This window comes from Channa argus, chromosome 4 (genome assembly GCF_033026475.1).
Source record: "Channa argus isolate prfri chromosome 4, Channa argus male v1.0, whole genome shotgun sequence".
Lineage (NCBI taxonomy): Eukaryota > Metazoa > Chordata > Actinopteri > Anabantiformes > Channidae > Channa > Channa argus.
The window spans coordinates 29105363-29117956 of NC_090200.1; the positions used below are offsets into that span (position 1 = coordinate 29105363).

General features: G+C 43.3%; 5 non-coding genes across 5 annotated transcripts; all 5 read left to right on the forward strand.

The window, feature by feature from the left end:
* The first annotated feature begins 1970 nt into the window (after positions 1 to 1970).
* trnap-ugg (transfer RNA proline (anticodon UGG)) lies at positions 1971 to 2042 on the forward strand. Its single transcript has one exon. It is a non-coding gene; the product is annotated as a tRNA-Pro (tRNA).
* Positions 2043 to 5116: 3074 nt separating this feature from the next.
* trnap-ugg (transfer RNA proline (anticodon UGG)) lies at positions 5117 to 5188 on the forward strand. The gene has a single exon. It is a non-coding gene; the product is annotated as a tRNA-Pro (tRNA).
* Positions 5189 to 6369: 1181 nt separating this feature from the next.
* trnap-ugg (transfer RNA proline (anticodon UGG)) lies at positions 6370 to 6441 on the forward strand. The gene has a single exon. It is a non-coding gene; the product is annotated as a tRNA-Pro (tRNA).
* Positions 6442 to 7943: 1502 nt separating this feature from the next.
* trnap-ugg (transfer RNA proline (anticodon UGG)) lies at positions 7944 to 8015 on the forward strand. The gene has a single exon. It is a non-coding gene; the product is annotated as a tRNA-Pro (tRNA).
* A 1181-nt stretch (positions 8016 to 9196) lies between these two features.
* trnap-ugg (transfer RNA proline (anticodon UGG)) lies at positions 9197 to 9268 on the forward strand. Its single transcript has one exon. It is a non-coding gene; the product is annotated as a tRNA-Pro (tRNA).
* Positions 9269 to 12594: the final 3326 nt, after the last annotated feature.

Genomic DNA, 12594 nt, shown 5'->3' on the forward strand with positions numbered 1-12594 from the left:
CTAAAGGTGAGTAAATTCTGTAAATTCATATTTTGCCTTCACTAGCCTTGGTCTAGGGGAATGATTCTCGCTTAGGGTGTGAGAAGTCTCCGGACGAACCCTGAATGCTAAATTCAATGTCTATGAGAAGAGAAGATGTAACGCTTTCCACGTGTAACCACAAGACCAGATGCAAGTGTTGCTGTGAAAGTTGTTACTAGAACGAGACAAGATTCCACTCACTCGTGTTTTGCTGATCTGGAAACCACAACCTTTCTCTGTCAATGGAGTATGTCCTCACATTAATGTTTTTGTCGGAAATTTACACAACATGAATTTCTCAGTTTGAGAATGACTGAAGTTCTTGTTCTTCATTTGGATAGTAGGGCTGAACTCATTACAAGCCCACTGGACGCGAGGCTCGTTGGTCTAGGGGTATGATTCTCACTTTGGGTGCGAGAGGTCCAGAGATCAAATCCCGGACGAGCCCTTGACTGCGACATCTATTCCACAGACCCTTTTTAGGAAGACATTCACCTACGAAAGTCGACAAGTATAAAAACAGCCTTACTATACCAAGCTTTATGAGGAATTGTGGGTTTGAGCACCACGAAATTTCACAGAGTAATTGCATGTTTTCCATTCAAAGCATGGATGTGTTGCCGATCTGATACCTATGACTTTTAAAGGTCAATGCAGTATACTAAAATGCCATTGTAGAATACACTGAGGTGCAAACATTTGGCGAGAAGGTGTCACTTTCAATGAAGCAAACTATTTGCAGCAAAAGTGCTGACTGTATCATATTTTGCCTTCACTAGCTTCTTGCCATTGGTTTCTCAACAAATCTAGAACAGAATGCAAAACCCTGCTTCTTACATATAAAGCTCTAAAGGGTCAAGCTCCATCATATCTAAAAGACCTCATGGTTCCATATCATCCCAATAGGCCACTTCAGTCTCAGAATGCAAGCCTACTGTTGGTCGAAGAAGGAGAAGAGGAAGGTTTGTTTGTAGGCAGAGAGAGAAGAGGAAAGCTAAGAACGTAGGACTGACAGTAGACGTGACGTGAAGAGGCGAGTGCAAGCAGGTTGGAACGGGTGGAGAAAAGTGTCAGGTGTGTTTTGCGATAAAAGAGTATCAGCGAGAATGACAGAAAAGGTGTTCAAGAAGGTGGTGAGACCAGCGATGTTTTTCGGTTTAGAGACAGTGGCACTGTAGAAAAGACAGGAGGCAGAGCTGGAGGTAGCAGAGCTTAAGATGTTGAGGTTCTCATTGGGAGTGACGAGGATGGATGGGATCAGGCATGAGTACATCAGAGGGACAGCTCATGTTAGATGTTTTGGAGATAAAGTCAGAGAGGCCAGATTGAGGTGGTTTGGACATGTTCAGAGGAGAGACTGTCAATATGTCGGTAGAAGGATGCTGAGGTTGGAGCTGCCAGGCAAGAGGTCTAGAGGAAGACCAAAGAGGAGATTTTTGGATATACTCTCTCAAAAGAGAGTTCAAATGCTCTCCTCAAGTTCATTGAGATGCATACAAGAGATGGTAACACTTTAAATGTAGTGAGGTTGCCAAAACACAAATTGGCCAATCTAAAGGTGAGTAAATTCTGTAAATTCAAATTTTGCCTTCACTAGCCTTGGTCTAGGGGAATGATTCTCGCTTAGGGTGTGAGAAGTCTCCGGACGAGCCCTGAATGCTAAATTCAATGTCTATGAGAAGAGAAGATGTAACGCTTTCCACGTGTAACCACAAGACCAGATGCAAGTGTTGCTGTGAAAGTTGTTACTAGAACGAGACAAGATTCCACTCACTCGTGTTTTGCTGATCTGGAAACCACAACCTTTCTCTGTCAATGGAGTATGTCCTCACATTAATGTTTTTGTCGGAAATTTACACAACATGAATTTCTCAGTTTGAGAATGACTGAAGTTCTTGTTCTTCATTTGGATAGTAGGGCTGAACTCATTACAAGCCCACTGGACGCGAGGCTCGTTGGTCTAGGGGTATGATTCTCGCTTTGGGTGCGAGAGGTCCCGGGTTCAAATCCCGGACGAGCCCTTGACTGCGACATCTATTCCACAGACCTTTTTTAGGAAGACTTTCACCTACGAAAGTCGACAAGTATAAAAACAGCCTTACTATACCAAGCTTTATGAGGAATTGTGGGTTTGAGCACCACAACATTTGACAGAGTAATTGCATTTTTTCCATTCCAAGCATGGATGTGTTGCCGATCTGATACCTATGACTTTTAAAGGTCAATGCAGTATACTAAAATGCCATTGTAGAATACACTGAGGTGCAAACATTTAGCGAGAAGGTGTCACTTTCAATGAAGCAAACTATTTGCAGCAAAAGTGCGGACTGTATCATATTTTGCCTTCACTAGCTTCTTTCCATTGGCTTCTCAACAAATCTAGAACAGAATGTAAAACCCTGCTTCTTACATATAAAGCTCTAAAGGGTCAAGCTCCATCATGTCTAAAAGACCTCATGGTACCATATCATCCCAATAGGCCACTTCAGTCTCAGAATGCAAGCCTACTGTTGGTCGAAGAAGGAGAAGAGGAAGGTTTGTTTGTAGGCAGAGAGAGAAGAGGAAAGCTAAGAACGTAGGACTGACAGTAGACGTGACGTGAAGAGGCGAGTGCAAGCAGGTTGGAACGGGTGGAGAAAAGTGTCAGGTGTGTTTTGCGATAAAAGAGTATCAGCGAGAATGACAGAAAAGGTGTTCAAGAAGGTGGTGAGACCAGCGATGTTTTTCGGTTTAGAGACAGTGGCACTGTAGAAAAGACAGGAGGCAGAGCTGGAGGTAGCAGAGCTTAAGATGTTGAGGTTCTCATTGGGAGTGACGAGGATGGATGGGATCAGGCATGAGTACATCAGAGGGACAGCTCATGTTAGATGTTTTGGAGATAAAGTCAGAGAGGCCAGATTGAGGTGGTTTGGACATGTTCAGAGGAGAGACTGTCAATATGTCGGTAGAAGGATGCTGAGGTTGGAGCTGCCAGGCAAGAGGTCTAGAGGAAGACCAAAGAGGAGATTTTTGGATATACTCTCTCAAAAGAGAGTTCAAATGCTCTCCTCAAGTTCATTGAGATGCATACAAGAGATGGTAACACTTTAAATGTAGTGAGGTTGCCAAAACACAAATTGGCCAATCTAAAGGTGAGTAAATTCTGTAAATTCAAATTTTGCCTTCACTAGCCTTGGTCTAGGGTAATGATTCTCGCTTAGGGTGTGAGAAGTCTCCGGACGAGCCCTGAATGCTAAATTCAATGTCTATGAGAAGAGAAGATGTAACGCTTTCCACGTGTAACCACAAGACCAGATGCAAGTGTTGCTGTGAAAGTTGTTACTAGAACGAGAGAAGATTCCACTCACTCGTGTTTTGCTGATCTGGAAACCACAACCTTTCTCTGTCAATGGAGTATGTCCTCACATTAATGTTTTTGTCGGAAATTTACACAACATGAATTTCTCAGTTTGAGAATGACTGAAGTTCTTGTTCTTCATTTGGATAGTAGGGCTGAACTCATTACAAGCCCACTGGACGCGAGGCTCGTTGGTCTAGGGGTATGATTCTCACTTTGGGTGCGAGAGGTCCAGAGATCAAATCCCGGACGAGCCCTTGACTGCGACATCTATTCCACAGACCCTTTTTAGGAAGACTTTCACCTACGAAAGTCGACAAGTATAAAAACAGCCTTACTATACCAAGCTTTATGAGGAATTGTGGGTTTGAGCACCACGAAATTTCACAGAGTAATTGCATGTTTTCCATTCAAAGCATGGATGGGTTGCCGATCTGATACCTATGACTTTTAAAGGTCAATGCAGTATACTAAAATGCCATTGTAGAATACACTGAGGTGCAAACATTTGGCGAGAAGGTGTCACTTTCAATGAAGCAAACTATTTGCAGCAAAAGTGCTGACTGTATCATATTTTGCCTTCACTAGCTTCTTGCCATTGGTTTCTCAACAAATCTAGAACAGAATGCAAAACCCTGCTTCTTACATATAAAGCTCTAAAGGGTCATGCTCCATCATATCTAAAAGACCTCATGGTTCCATATCATCCCAATAGGCCACTTCAGTCTCAGAATGCAAGCCTACTGTTGGTCGAAGAAGGAGAAGAGGAAGGTTTGTTTGTAGGCAGAGAGAGAAGAGGAAAGCTAAGAACGTAGGACTGACAGTAGACGTGACGTGAAGAGGCGAGTGCAAGCAGGTTGGAACGGGTGGAGAAAAGTGTCAGGTGTGTTTTGCGATAAAAGAGTATCAGCGAGAATGACAGAAAAGGTGTTCAAGAAGGTGGTGAGACCAGCGATGTTTTTCGGTTTAGAGACAGTGGCACTGTAGAAAAGACAGGAGGCAGAGCTGGAGGTAGCAGAGCTTAAGATGTTGAGGTTCTCATTGGGAGTGACGAGGATGGATGGGATCAGGCATGAGTACATCAGAGGGACAGCTCATGTTAGATGTTTTGGAGATAAAGTCAGAGAGGCCAGATTGAGGTGGTTTGGACATGTTCAGAGGAGAGACTGTCAATATGTCGGTAGAAGGATGCTGAGGTTGGAGCTGCCAGGCAAGAGGTCTAGAGGAAGACCAAAGAGGAGATTTTTGGATATACTCTCTCAAAAGAGAGTTCAAATGCTCTCCTCAAGTTCATTGAGATGCATACAAGAGATGGTAACACTTTAAATGTAGTGAGGTTGCCAAAACACAAATTGGCCAATCTAAAGGTGAGTAAATTCTGTAAATTCAAATTTTGCCTTCACTAGCCTTGGTCTAGGGGAATGATTCTCGCTTAGGGTGTGAGAAGTCTCCGGACGAGCCCTGAATGCTAAATTCAATGTCTATGAGAAGAGAAGATGTAACGCTTTCCACGTGTAACCACAAGACCAGATGCAAGTGTTGCTGTGAAAGTTGTTACTAGAACGAGACAAGATTCCACTCACTCGTGTTTTGCTGATCTGGAAACCACAACCTTTCTCTGTCAATGGAGTATGTCCTCACATTAATGTTTTTGTCGGAAATTTACACAACATGAATTTCTCAGTTTGAGAATGACTGAAGTTCTTGTTCTTCATTTGGATAGTAGGGCTGAACTCATTACAACCCCACTGGACGCGAGGCTCGTTGGTCTAGGGGTATGATTCTCGCTTTGGGTGCGAGAGGTCCCGGGTTCAAATCCCGGACGAGCCCTTGACTGCGACATCTATTCCACAGACCTTTTTTAGGAAGACTTTCACCTACGAAAGTCGACAAGTATAAAAACAGCCTTACTATACCAAGCTTTATGAGGAATTGTGGGTTTGAGCACCACAACATTTGACAGAGTAATTGCATTTTTTCCATTCCAAGCATGGATGTGTTGCCGATCTGATACCTATGACTTTTAAAGGTCAATGCAGTATACTAAAATGCCATTGTAGAATACACTGAGGTGCAAACATTTAGCGAGAAGGTGTCACTTTCAATGAAGCAAACTATTTGCAGCAAAAGTGCGGACTGTATCATATTTTGCCTTCACTAGCTTCTTTCCATTGGCTTCTCAACAAATCTAGAACAGAATGTAAAACCCTGCTTCTTACATATAAAGCTCTAAAGGGTCAAGCTCCATCATGTCTAAAAGACCTCATGGTACCATATCATCCCAATAGGCCACTTCAGTCTCAGAATGCAAGCCTACTGTTGGTCGAAGAAGGAGAGGAGGAAGGTTTGTTTGTAGGCAGAGAGAGAAAAGGAAAGCTAAGAACGTAGGACTGAATGTAGACGTGACGTGAAGAGGCGAGTGCAAGCAGGTTGGAACGGGTGGAGAAAAGTGTCAGGTGTGTTTTGCGATAAGAGAGTATCAGCGAGAATGAAAGCAAAGGTGTTCAAGACGGTGGTGAGACCAGCGATGTTTTTCGGTTTAGAGACTGTGGCACTGTAGAAAAGACAGGAGGCAGAGCTGGAGGTAGCAGAGCTTAAGATGTTGAGGTTCTCATTGGGAGTGACGAGGATGGATAGGATCAGGCATGAGTACATCAGAGGGACAGCTCATGTTAGATGTTTTGGAGATAAAGTCAGAGAGGCCAGATTGAGGTGGTTTGGACATGTTCAGAGGAGAGACTGTCAATATGTCGGTAGAAGGATGCTGAGGTTGGAGCTGCCAGGCAAGAGGTCTAGAGGAAGACCAAAGAGGAGATTTTTAGATATACTCTCTCAAAAGAAAGTTCAAATGCTCTCCTCAAGTTCATTGAGATGCATACAAGAAAAGAGATGGTAAGACTTTCAATGTAGTGAGGTTGCCAATACACAAATTGGCCAATCTAAAGGTGAGTAAATTCTGTCTACAAATGGGGTATTAGTTCACAAACTCTGCAATTCGCTTGTCTTTATATGGCTCGTTGGTCTAGGGGTATGATTCTCACTTTGGGTGCGAGAGGTCCCGGGTTCAAATCCCGGACGAGCCCTTGACTGCGATATCTATTCCACAGATCTGTTCTCAGGAAAACTTTCACCTATGAAAGTCGACAAGTATGAAGACAGCCTTACCATAGCAAGCTTTATGAGGAATTGTGGGTTTGAGCACCACAAAATTTGACAGAGTCACTGCCTTTTTTCCATTCAAAGCATGGATTTGTTGCCGATCTGATACCTATGACTTTTAAAGGTCAATGCAGTATACTAAAATGCCATTGTAGAATACACTGAGGTGCAAACATTTAGCGAGAAGGTGTCACTTTCAATGAAGCAAACTATTTGCAGCAAAAGTGCGGACTGTATCATATTTTGCCTTCACTAGCTTCTTGCCATTGGCTTCTCAACAAATCTAGAACAGAATGCAAAACCCTGCTTCTTACATATAAAGCTCTAAAGGGTCAAGCTCCATCATATCTAAAAGACCTCATGGTACCATATCATCCCAATAGGCCACTTCAGTCTCAGAATGCAAGCCTACTGTTGGTCGAAGAAGGAGAAGAGGAAGGTTTGTTTGTAGGCAGAGAGAGAAGAGGAAAGCTAAGAACGTAGGACTGACAGTAGACGTGACGTGAAGAGGCGAGTGCAAGCAGGTTGGAACGGGTGGAGAAAAGTGTCAGGTGTGTTTTGCGATAAAAGAGTATCAGCGAGAATGACAGAAAAGGTGTTCAAGAAGGTGGTGAGACCAGCGATGTTTTTCGGTTTAGAGACAGTGGCACTGTAGAAAAGACAGGAGGCAGAGCTGGAGGTAGCAGAGCTTAAGATGTTGAGGTTCTCATTGGGAGTGACGAGGATGGATGGGATCAGGCATGAGTACATCAGAGGGACAGCTCATGTTAGATGTTTTGGAGATAAAGTCAGAGAGGCCAGATTGAGGTGGTTTGGACATGTTCAGAGGAGAGACTGTCAATATGTCGGTAGAAGGATGCTGAGGTTGCAGCTGCCAGGCAAGAGGTCTAGAGGAAGACCAAAGAGGAGATTTTTGGATATACTCTCTCAAAAGAGAGTTCAAATGCTCTCCTCAAGTTCATTGAGATGCATACAAGAGATGGTAACACTTTAAATGTAGTGAGGTTGCCAAAACACAAATTGGCCAATCTAAAGGTGAGTAAATTCTGTAAATTCATATTTTGCCTTCACTAGCCTTGGTCTAGGGGAATGATTCTCGCTTAGGGTGTGAGAAGTCTCCGGACGAACCCTGAATGCTAAATTCAATGTCTATGAGAAGAGAAGATGTAACGCTTTCCACGTGTAACCACAAGACCAGATGCAAGTGTTGCTGTGAAAGTTGTTACTAGAACGAGACAAGATTCCACTCACTCGTGTTTTGCTGATCTGGAAACCACAACCTTTCTCTGTCAATGGAGTATGTCCTCACATTAATGTTTTTGTCGGAAATTTACACAACATGAATTTCTCAGTTTGAGAATGACTGAAGTTCTTGTTCTTCATTTGGATAGTAGGGCTGAACTCATTACAAGCCCACTGGACGCGAGGCTCGTTGGTCTAGGGGTATGATTCTCGCTTTGGGTGCGAGAGGTCCCGGGTTCAAATCCCGGACGAGCCCTTGACTGCGACATCTATTCCACAGACCTTTTTTAGGAAGACTTTCACCTACGAAAGTCGACAAGTATAAAAACAGCCTTACTATACCAAGCTTTATGAGGAATTGTGGGTTTGAGCACCACAACATTTGACAGAGTAATTGCATTTTTTCCATTCCAAGCATGGATGTGTTGCCGATCTGATACCTATGACTTTTAAAGGTCAATGCAGTATACTAAAATGCCATTGTAGAATACACTGAGGTGCAAACATTTAGCGAGAAGGTGTCACTTTCAATGAAGCAAACTATTTGCAGCAAAAGTGCGGACTGTATCATAGTTTGCCTTCACTAGCTTCTTTCCATTGGCTTCTCAACAAATCTAGAACAGAATGTAAAACCCTGCTTCTTACATATAAAGCTCTAAAGGGTCAAGCTCCATCATGTCTAAAAGACCTCATGGTACCATATCATCCCAATAGGCCACTTCAGTCTCAGAATGCAAGCCTACTGTTGGTCGAAGAAGGAGAGGAGGAAGGTTTGTTTGTAGGCAGAGAGAGAAAAGGAAAGCTAAGAACGTAGGACTGAATGTAGACGTGACGTGAAGAGGCGAGTGCAAGCAGGTTGGAACGGGTGGAGAAAAGTGTCAGGTGTGTTTTGCGATAAGAGAGTATCAGCGAGAATGAAAGCAAAGGTGTTCAAGACGGTGGTGAGACCAGCGATGTTTTTCGGCTTAGAGACAGTGGCACTGTAGAAAAGACAGGAGGCAGAGCTGGAGGTAGCAGAGCTTAAGATGTTGAGGTTCTCATTGGGAGTGACGAGGATGGATAGGATCAGGCATGAGTACATCAGAGGGACAGCTCATGTTAGATGTTTTGGAGATAAAGTCAGAGAGGCCAGATTGAGGTGGTTTGGACATGTTAAGAGGAGAGACTGTCAATATGTCGGTAGAAGGATGCTGAGGTTGGAGCTGCCAGGCAAGAGGTCTAGAGGAAGACCAAAGAGGAGATTTTTAGATATACTCTCTCAAAAGAGAGTTCAAATGCTCTCCTCAAGTTCATTGAGATGCATACAAGAAAAGAGATGGTAAGACTTTCAATGTAGTGAGGTTGCCAATACACAAATTGGCCAATCTAAAGGTGAGTAAATTCTGTCTACAAATGGGGTATTAGTTCACAAACTCTGCAATTCGCTTGTCTTTATATGGCTCGTTGGTCTAGGGGTATGATTCTCACTTTGGGTGCGAGAGGTCCCGGGTTCAAATCCCGGACGAGCCCTTGACTGCGATATCTATTCCACAGATCTGTTCTCAGGAAAACTTTCACCTATGAAAGTCGACAAGTATGAAAACAGCCTTACCATAGCAAGCTTTATGAGGAATTGTGGGTTTGAGCACCACAAAATTTGACAGAGTCACTGCCTTTTTTCCATTCCAAGCATGGATGTGTTGCCGATCTGATACCTATGACTTTTAAAGGTCAATGCAGTATACTAAAATGCCATTGTAGAATACACTGAGGTGCAAACATTTAGCGAGAAGGTGTCACTTTCAATGAAGCAAACTATTTGCAGCAAAAGTGCTGACTGTATCATATTTTGCCTTCACTAGCTTCTTGCCATTGGCTTCTCAACAAATCTAGAACAGAATGCAAAACCCTGCTTCTTACATATAAAGCTCTAAAGGGTCAAGCTCCATCATATCTAAAAGACCTCATGGTACCATATCATCCCAATAGGCCACTTCAGTCTCAGAATGCAAGCCTACTGTTGGTCGAAGAAGGAGAAGAGGAAGGTTTGTTTGTAGGCAGAGAGAGAAGAGGAAAGCTAAGAACGTAGGACTGACAGTAGACGTGACGTGAAGAGGCGAGTGCAAGCAGGTTGGAACGGGTGGAGAAAAGTGTCAGGTGTGTTTCGCGATAAAAGAGTATCAGCGAGAATGAAAGCAAAGGTGTTCAAGACGGTGGTGAGACCAGCGATGTTTTTCGGCTTAGAGACAGTGGCACTGTAGAAAAGACAGGAGGCAGAGCTGGAGGTAGCAGAGCTTAAGATGTTGAGGTTCTCATTGGGAGTGACGAGGATGGATAGGATCAGGCATGAGTACATCAGAGGGACAGCTCATGTTAGATGTTTTGGAGATAAAGTCAGAGAGGCCAGATTGAGGTGGTTTGGACATGTTAAGAGGAGAGACTGTCAATATGTCGGTAGAAGGATGCTGAGGTTGGAGCTGCCAGGCAAGAGGTCTAGAGGAAGACCAAAGAGGAGATTTTTGGATATACTCTCTCAAAAGAGAGTTCAAATGCTCTCCTCAAGTTCATTGAGATGCATACAAGAAAAGAGATGGTAACACTTTAAATGTAGTGAGGTTGCCAAAACACAAATTGGCCAATCTAAAGGTGAGTAAATTCTGTAAATTCAAATTTTGCCTTCACTAGCCTTGGTCTAGGGGAATGATTCTCGCTTAGGGTGTGAGAAGTCTCCGGACGAGCCCTGAATGCTAAATTCAATGTCTATGAGAAGAGAAGATGTAACGCTTTCCACGTGTAACCACAAGACCAGATGCAACTGTTGTTGTGAAAGTTGTTACTAGAACGAGACAAGATTCCACTCACTCGTGTTTTGCTGATCTGGAAACCACAACCTTTCTCTGTCAATGGAGTATGTCCTCACATTAATGTTTTTGTCGGAAATTTACACAACATGAATTTCTCAGTTTGAGAATGACTGAAGTTCTTGTTCTTCATTTGGATAGTAGGGCTGAACTCATTACAAGCCCACTGGACGCGATTTGCTGATCTGGAAACCACAACCTTTCTCTGTCAATGGAGTATGTCCTCACATTAATGTTTTTGTCGGAAATTTACACAACATGAATTTCTCAGTTTGAGAATGACTGAAGTTCTTGTTCTTCATTTGGATAGTACGGCTGAACTCAATACAAAACCACCGGACACGAGGCTCGTTGGTCTAGGGGTATGATTCTGGCTTTGGGTGCGAGAGGTCCAGGGATCAAATCCCGGACAAGCCCTTGACTGCGACATCTATTCCACTGACCCTTTTCAAGAAAACTTTCTCCTATGAAAGTTGACAAGTATGAAAACAGGCTTACCATACTAAACTTTATGAGGAATTGTGGGTTTGAGCACCAAAAACTTTGACAGAGTAATTGCATTTTTTCCTTGTGCAAACACAGGAAACTTTAGTTAGTACACGACACAAGATGCCAAGTATTGATGTTTTGCCGATTTGGAAAACCCGACTTTCAAAAGTCAAGAGCTGACTGTATCATATTTTGCCTTCACTAGCCTTGGTCTAGGGGAATGATTCTCGCTTAGGGTGTGAGAGGTCTCCGGACGAGCCCTGAATGCAAAATTCAATGTCTATGAGAAGAGAGGATGTAACGCTTTCCACGTGTAACCACAAGACCAGATGCAAGTGTTTCTGTGAAAGTTGTTACTAGACGAGACAAGATTCCACTCACTCGTGTTTTGCTGATCTGGAAACCACAACCTTTCTCTGTCAATGGAGTATGTCCTCACATTAATGTTTTTGTCGGAAATTTACACAACATGAATTTCTCAGTTTGAGAATGACTGAAGTTCTTGTTCTTCATTTGGATAGTACGGCTGAACTCAATACAAAACTACCGGACACGAGGCTCGTTGGTCTAGGGGTATGATTCTGGCTTTGGGTGCGAGAGGTCCAGGGATCAAATCCCGGACGAGCCCTTGACTGCGACATCTATTCCACAGACCGTTTTTAGGAAGACTTTCACCTACGAAAGTCGACAAGTATAAAAACAGCCTTACTATACCAAGCTTTATGAGGAATTGTGGGTTTGAGCACCACGAAATTTGACAGAGTAATTGCATGTTTTCCATTCCAAGCATGGATGTGTTGCTGATCTGATACCTATGACTTTTAAAGGTCAATGCAGTATACTAAAATGCCATTGTAGAATACACTGAGGTGCAAACATTTAGCGAGAAGGTGTCACTTTCAATGAAGCAAACTATTTGCAGCAAAAGTGCTGACTGTATCATATTTTGCCTTCACTAGCTTCTTGCCATTGGCTTCTCAACAAATCTAGAACAGAATGCAAAACCCTGCTTCTTACATATAAAGCTCTAAAGGGTCAAGCTCCATCATATCTAAAAGACCTCATGGTACCATATCATCCCAATAGGCCACTTCAGTCTCAGAATGCAAGCCTACTGTTGGTCGAAGAAGGAGAAGAGGAAGGTTTGTTTGTAGGCAGAGAGAGAAGAGGAAAGCTAAGAACGTAGGACTGACAGTAGACGTGACGTGAAGAGGCGAGTGCAAGCAGGTTGGAACGGGTGGAGAAAAGTGTCAGGTGTGTTTTGCGATAAAAGAGTATCAGCGAGAATGACAGAAAAGGTGTTCAAGAAGGTGGTGAGACCAGCAATGTTTTTCGGTTTAGAGACAGTGGCACTGTAGAAAAGACAGGAGGCAGAGCTGGAGGTAGCAGAGCTTAAGATGTTGAGGTTCTCATTGGGAGTGACGAGGATGGATGGGATCAGGCATGAGTACATCAGAGGGACAGCTCATGTTAGATGTTTTGGAGATAAAGTCAGAGAGGCCAGAT